This window comes from Rattus norvegicus, chromosome 10, assembly GCF_021556685.1.
Source record: "Rattus norvegicus strain SHRSP/BbbUtx chromosome 10, alternate assembly SHRSP_T2T, whole genome shotgun sequence".
NCBI classification, from domain to species: Eukaryota; Metazoa; Chordata; class Mammalia; order Rodentia; family Muridae; genus Rattus; species Rattus norvegicus.
This window is the reverse complement of record NC_141543.1, coordinates 22,029,746-22,036,352: the sequence shown is the minus strand read 5'-3', so window position 1 is coordinate 22,036,352 and position 6,607 is coordinate 22,029,746. Positions and strand designations below refer to the sequence as shown.

Below are 6,607 nucleotides of genomic sequence, written 5' to 3'. Positions count from 1 at the left end.
TGGGACATTTGGGTCACACGTACATGTGGGACAGTGGTGCCCCTGACCCAGCTCTGAGGGCAACCAAAATCCCCTGGTTCTCAGGTCCCTCAAGTGATGTGACGTTTGTATAGAACCTACTATGCACACTCTCCATGTGTGTTTAGCATGTATGCCCAGTAGTGTGATGCAGACAGCATACTGTGGGAGTATTTGTTAGACTATACTAGCAAGAAATAATGAGAAAAATGTGCTCCACCCCCCATATGGTTGGTTGGTTCAACCTCCAGGTGTGAACCCTGGACAAGAGGAATCCGTCCAAATACATCCTCTCTGAGCACCATCAAGCAGTGGAAATTTCCATCAGATATTGTATTAAATCACCAATTCTGTTCTATTCTAGGCACTGGGCTTATTTGAATTTAATTAATTAATTAATTTATTTATTTATAGCCAGAGGTCATACTTTATTAGCTCCCGGGCTCTAGTTCTCCTTCTCTTGTATAGTTCTGGTTCTACGTAGCCATCTTGTCTGGTGGGCAGCAATGAGACCCACTTTGCGCCCAGCAGGGGCATCTCTTCGTATAATGGAGGGTTTGCTAATATGCTGGTGGTCACCGTCCCCAAAGGGGTGCTTCACAGATTTATGGCTACACCCCACACCCGTGGCCAGCAGTTCCTCTTTGCCTTGTACTTGTGGTAGGCCAGCCATTAAGATAGGCTTGTCAGTTCTGCCCCTACCGGCCATGAGGACCGAAACCAGGGCCTTGCGCTTGCTAGGCAAGCGCTCTACCACTGAGCTAAATCCCCAACCCCAGGAAATGACCTTCTTAGACCCTGAGGGCAGCTTCACTGGGGTCATCCAGGTCTTCTTGGTCTCTGGGTTGTGGGAGATGACTGTGGCGTAGTTCCAGGAGGCTCGTGCCAGCTTGCCCCTGTCCCCAGGCTTCTCCTCCAGACAACCTTCAATAGTCCTTTCAGGCATGGTGCCCACGGGCAAAACATTGCCAACATTCAGCTGGGCCTTCTTGCCGCATATACAAACTGTCTGGTGTGGACTCCCTCTGCTACAATGAACAGCTCCTTCCGCTTCCTGAATCCGTAGGGATCACGAAAGACCACTTTCATGAGGGGAGCGCCATGTCCAGAGTCATGAATGTTGTCCTTTACGATGCCTTTAATGTAGCCGTGTCACTCTGTGGAGTCCACAGCACAGACGTGCATGTGTGTGTTTCACGTGCACATGAAATGCAGATCGGGCACCTTTCCTCTGCCCTTGGATCACATGGTCCATGGCTCCAAGTCTGCCGACAATCAAGGCTGAAAAAGTGATCTTGAGTTCTTTTTTTTTTTTTTTTTTTTTTTGGTTCTTTTTTTCGGAGCTGGGGACAGAACCCAGGGCCTTGCGCTTCCTAGGTAAGCGCTCTACCACTGAGCTAAATCCCCAGCCCATGATCTTGAGTTCTTAATGCAGTGTGTTCCTGGGAAGCCATGTAAGCCAGCGTGTCTATTTAGCAAGTGGCTCCCTCTGTGTTGGTCTAGGAGTCCCTGCTTGCTTGAGGAGTGGGGACTGTGGAGTATCTAGAATGTCAGTGTGGCCAGAAGAAAGGGTAGGCTACAACTGGAGTATGGGGGATGGTGGTCAGACTGTAGATGCAGGTAGAGGAAAGACGTAGTTAAATTGTGTGAGCAAGAAGTTGACTTCTTGAGGAGTGTTATTGGAGATGGTCTAAGTCCCACAGCTGGAATGGGAACTAGCTTGGTCTCCATCACAATATGGCGGGCTAGTTACTGAGACTCAGGTGTACTCACCTACTGTGGCTTCCTGAAGCCCAGGCCCAGGAAACTCCGGCAGCTCTCAACCCCTAGAATCTCACTGTTTCCTAAACCGTGACTTGCCAATGTCAGATGCTGGGTGGCCACCATGGGATGACACCCTGACACAAAGCTCCCTGTAGCTTTCCCACAACCACTTTCAAAACTGGAGCTCACAGCAGCCACCCGTGCTGGACTGGAGTCTGGTACAGGAGGCGTCTGTATTGAGCTCGGTCTGTGCACTGAAGGATCTGGAGATCCAATGATATGGAGCCAGCACTCAGAGCCCCTGGCCTGAGTGTTTCCAAGCAGAAGCAACCTAAGGCTTGGAAATGCTTTCGACACGGTGAGCTTTGTTGCTATTGGACTGGGTGGTTTTTAGACAAAATATCAGCTTGAATTTTAGGACAAACGGGCTCTCCTAAAGCGTATACAGGTAAATGAAAATGGGCATCGTCGTTGTGAGCGTTCTTTGACAGGTTCTGCCAAACCCGGGTGGTGGGAGTTTGGAATTCTCTTGTTCGAGCTGGCCACAGGAGTACATTTTAGGTGGGAGAAAGTAGTTCTTGGGAACTCAGGGGACGTGAAAACCTGAGGAAGCAACCAGCCCTTAGGCAGAGCCAAAGCTGGTGTGTGTGTGTGTGTGTGTGTGTGTGTGTGTGTGTGTGTGTGTGTGTGAGAGAGAGAGAGAGAGAGAGAGATATGTGTGTGAGAGTGTGTGTGAGAAAGAGACTGTGTGTATGTGTATGCATATGTGCATTCATGCATGTGTGTGTGTGTGAGAGAGAGAGATGTATGTGTGTGAGAGAGATTATGTCTGTGTGTGTGAGAAATCGAGAGTGTGTGTGTAAGTGAGAGAGAGAGATGTGTGTGTGTGTGTGTGTGTATGAGAGAGAGAGAGAGAGAGAGAGAGAGAGAGAGAGAGAGAGTCTTTCTTATCCTGCCCATTTGTTTCCTACAAGTATTGTCTAACAAGAGACAGTCTGCCTGGGTTGGGCTCTCAAACTTGCCATTTAGCCACTGCATGCCTCTTCTTTCTTCATCTATAAAATGGGGTATTCATGGTGTCTCTATTGTCATGGCAGGGCTGCAAGGACCAGAAAAAAACTGTCCACATGAGGCTGTGTCTCAGTCTGCGTGTGACAAACCTCTGGGGTCATTGGTGCCTCCAAGAGCTCACTTTAAGTGAGTGGACTCAGTTCATGAAGGTGTGCTCTGGGCTCACTGAGGATGAGCACTCTGGCCCAGAGCCACACTGTGGGGTTGGGGCAGAGCTGGTTTTGAATGTGGACCTTCCCATCTGTGAAACTAAGCCAGGTACTCATGATGCAGAGGTCTGTGTGAGGTCAGACAGGCAGGTGTCTGAGGAGGCCAGGGGACTCTGAGCTGGAGTACCACTGACTTGTCGCCTGTAGTGTGGATGCTGTTGAGAGTGGGGTGGGGATGTCTGATATAGGAATTCTACTTTAGGGGAGAGCCACCCTGAAACTCTGACGTTTGAGGGTTCTCGTGGAGTTCACACTGCCAGGGTCACCGTCGTCTTTTCAGTACAAACACATCAAACCATCCACTATGTAGGCAGCTGACTGCTGTGCACACACATTCCCCCATCTGTCAGTGCGAAACTTAGACGAAGCGGCAAGCAGACCTGAGACTACTTTACCATCGAATAATCAGTACAGCCAACACGCAGTGTGTATTTGCAATGATCAGTCACCACAAGTGACATTGAACTTTAGGAGAAAAAGAAGATGCAAATCAATTAAATATCATCCAGATCACAGGGTAATCGGTCAAAGCAAGATCAATGGAGAACGTCTGTCTTTGCATGAAACAGAATCAGCTGGGATTAGACCAACAGAGCAGGCTGTGGAGAAGAGCAGGTGGACACCCGAGTGGCCAGGACATGAAGGGGAGGCCATGGCACGCTCTCCAGAATGGCTGATCCCACAGTCCAGCTATGACTTCTTCACTCTGCTGTGAGTTAAGAAATGTGTTCAAGAGCTCACTGAGCACAACCGCTCCACTGCGCAGATACCATGTGGCCCTGCTGAGTGCTGTAAGCAGCAATTAAGGATGCTCACCCATGTCGGTGAGAAGAGAGGAGACCAGCAAAAAGCAACTTCATTGCAGGTGCCTCCCAAGCAGGCTGGGCCACTTCCCGCTCAGGAGGCAGAGAATTGCTACAAAGTGTCATCGGTAGGGTGCATTGCTACGCAGGATCCCAGTGGTACCCAGAGCTTCTGATGCTAGTGACATAGTTGTATTTGCTTTGTGAAACCCATTTAGGATACAAAACACATATGCGTTTCTCTATCTATCTATCTATCTATCTATCTATCTATCTATCTATCTATCTATCTATCAATTGCATTTAGTAAGTACTGAAGGAACCTTCATGCCCATTCCCTGCAGGGCTGTGCTTTCTTGCAAATCACAGAAATTATTTAAAATGTTCCATTGGTTTCCAAAATGTCCCCCAAGAGTCCATCTTTGGCCCCAAAAGAAGGTGTTGGGGCAAAGAAATAGGAAGATGGCACCATAGAGTGAAGTGACAGGAATTAGGGCATTTGTTGGCAAAGACCCAGGAGGAGATGGGACAAGTCCACATGAGGGTCTGGGATCAAGGAGAGCTGAACCTCGGAGAAGGCGCCGATGCAACATGGTGTGTGAGAAGCAGAGGGGACTGTAGCTGAGACGTGCTAGTGGCCCTGTTCCAGACCAGGTAGAACTAAGGCTAAGGGGTCTGTGAGGCCCGGGCTGGGTGGATGAGAGCCTCACAGGTTCTCACTCAGTAATGACAACCTCCCAAGGAGCCAGGACAGTGATGGGGAGATATTCATTTCTAATCACAGACAGGACTCATTGATCCAGGTAGCTACATCAAAGGCAACAGAGCACCAGCAACCGGGCAGGAAGGGGCATAGCTTGAGATGTCAATAAGTCTTGGCCAGTATCCATGTCACCCAACGCCCGGATGCAAAGTGACATTCAAGTGTGTGACTATGGGTTATCATGAGCACTGGCCAGGACTTAACCTTTGTACCAATGTGAAATTTGAGCCTGGGTGGGGGGCAGGGCATGAGCAACAACCAGGCTCAGGGGAGGGGTGCGCTAGTGGGGCTGAGGGTAACAGTGGGTTTCAACACTCATAGTGATCGCATCTGTCTGCCATGTGCGACTGTAACAAATCCCCAAGGCTAAGTTTTTTGTTTGTTTGTTTTTGTTTTTGTTTCTTTTTTTCAGAGCTGGGGACCGAACCCAGGGCCTTGCGCTTCCTAGGCAAGCGCTCTACCGCTGAGCTAAATCCCCAACCCCCAAGGCTAAGTTTTGTATGAAGTGATGAGACCTACAGCCTGGTGATTCTGGTATCTGGTAGGTATCGGACATGCACTGGCATGCTGGTGAAGGCTTCTTGGTGTGTCACACCAGAGTGGAGAAGTGAGGCGGGAACCCAGTGTGTGCAGAAGGACCCAAGCCGTGGGCAGCCTTGTGGGCAGCCATCTTGTGGTAGCTGGTTCAGAACTGAAGGCTGAGCCCTGCTCCGATGAGCACAGATGGAAATGACCTGCTATCATTCACTACACTGGCCTGCCAAAGGTCCCAGTACCTCAGCATGTCACCTCGAGGACCAAACCCCAGCTCTGAAGTTCGTTTTGACAGCTCTAGCCTTTGTTTCTGTTTTCTTGCTTGCACCATGAAACAAGATGCTTTGGGGGATCCCCTGGGTTCCTTAGGGAGAAGGAAAAGGGCTGAGGGAGGGTTCATCTACTAGTTCTGTGAAGGAAGCCTCTTGACCTTGCCCAGTGAAGAGCAACAATGATTTCTAGAAGTTCACAGAGAGGGTGGGTATGGTGGTTAGAATAGGTATGGCGTGGGTTGGGGATTTAGCTCAGCGGTAGAGCGCTTGCCTAGGAAGCGCAAGGCCCTGGGTTCGGTCCCCAGCTCCGAAAAAAAAAAAAAAAAGAACCAAAAAAAAAAAAAAAAGAATAGGTATGGCGCCCATAGACACTTAAGTTTGAATGCTTGGCCCATGGGGAGTGGCGCTATTAGGAGGTGTGGCCTTATTGAAGGAAGTGTGGCCTTATTGAAGGAGGTGTGGCATTAGAGGAAGCGTGTCACTCTGGAGGCGGGGTTTTGAAGTCCTAAAGACTCAACCTCTGCCCAGTGTGAAAAACTGTAGTCTCCTTTGCTGCCTGAAGATTAAAATGTAGAAAGAACTCTTGACTCCTCCAGCTCCATGCCTGCCTGCATGCTGCCATGCTTCCCGCCATGAGGATAATGGACTGAACCTCTGAACCTGTAAGCCAGCCCCAATTGAATGTTGTCCTTTATAAGAGTTGTCTTGGTCATGGTGTCTTTTCACAGCAACAAAACCCTAAGACAGTGGGAGACAAATGGGTCTTGTAAGTACAGAGAAATGTCCCCTAGGCATTCAGTTGTGGAGGCCACAGCTCACAGAAGATGTTACAAGAACAAAACAAAACACCAAACTCCTCAGAAGTCACTATGGAATATCTCGTGACTTAAAATGGCAGTAGAAGGAACTGCAGCCGACCAGTCCTCTCCAATTAGAAAGAGGAACTCTGTTCTCACAGTAGCCTTGGCAGAGGGTGAAGGGCAGAGGGTGAAGGGCAGAGGGTGAAGGGCAGAAGGCCGAGGAAAATGATAAAAGGCGGAGAGAGAGCAGAGGGCAGCTTAGATTAACTGAGAACTGAATTCTGGAAGAAGCAGGAGCCAGCAGAACAGAGCAGAGAACATCCTTGGGGAAACCTGCCCTGGTGCTCTCTGCTCCTGGCTGACCAATCTATGT

The 6,607-nt window shown here is 49.4% G+C and overlaps 1 pseudogene; it reads right to left on the bottom strand.

The window, feature by feature from the left end:
* Positions 1–450: 450 nt before the first annotated feature.
* On the bottom strand, positions 451–1,296 carry Rpl8-ps6 (ribosomal protein L8, pseudogene 6; annotated as a pseudogene).
* Between the last annotated feature and the right edge of the window lie 5,311 nt (positions 1,297–6,607).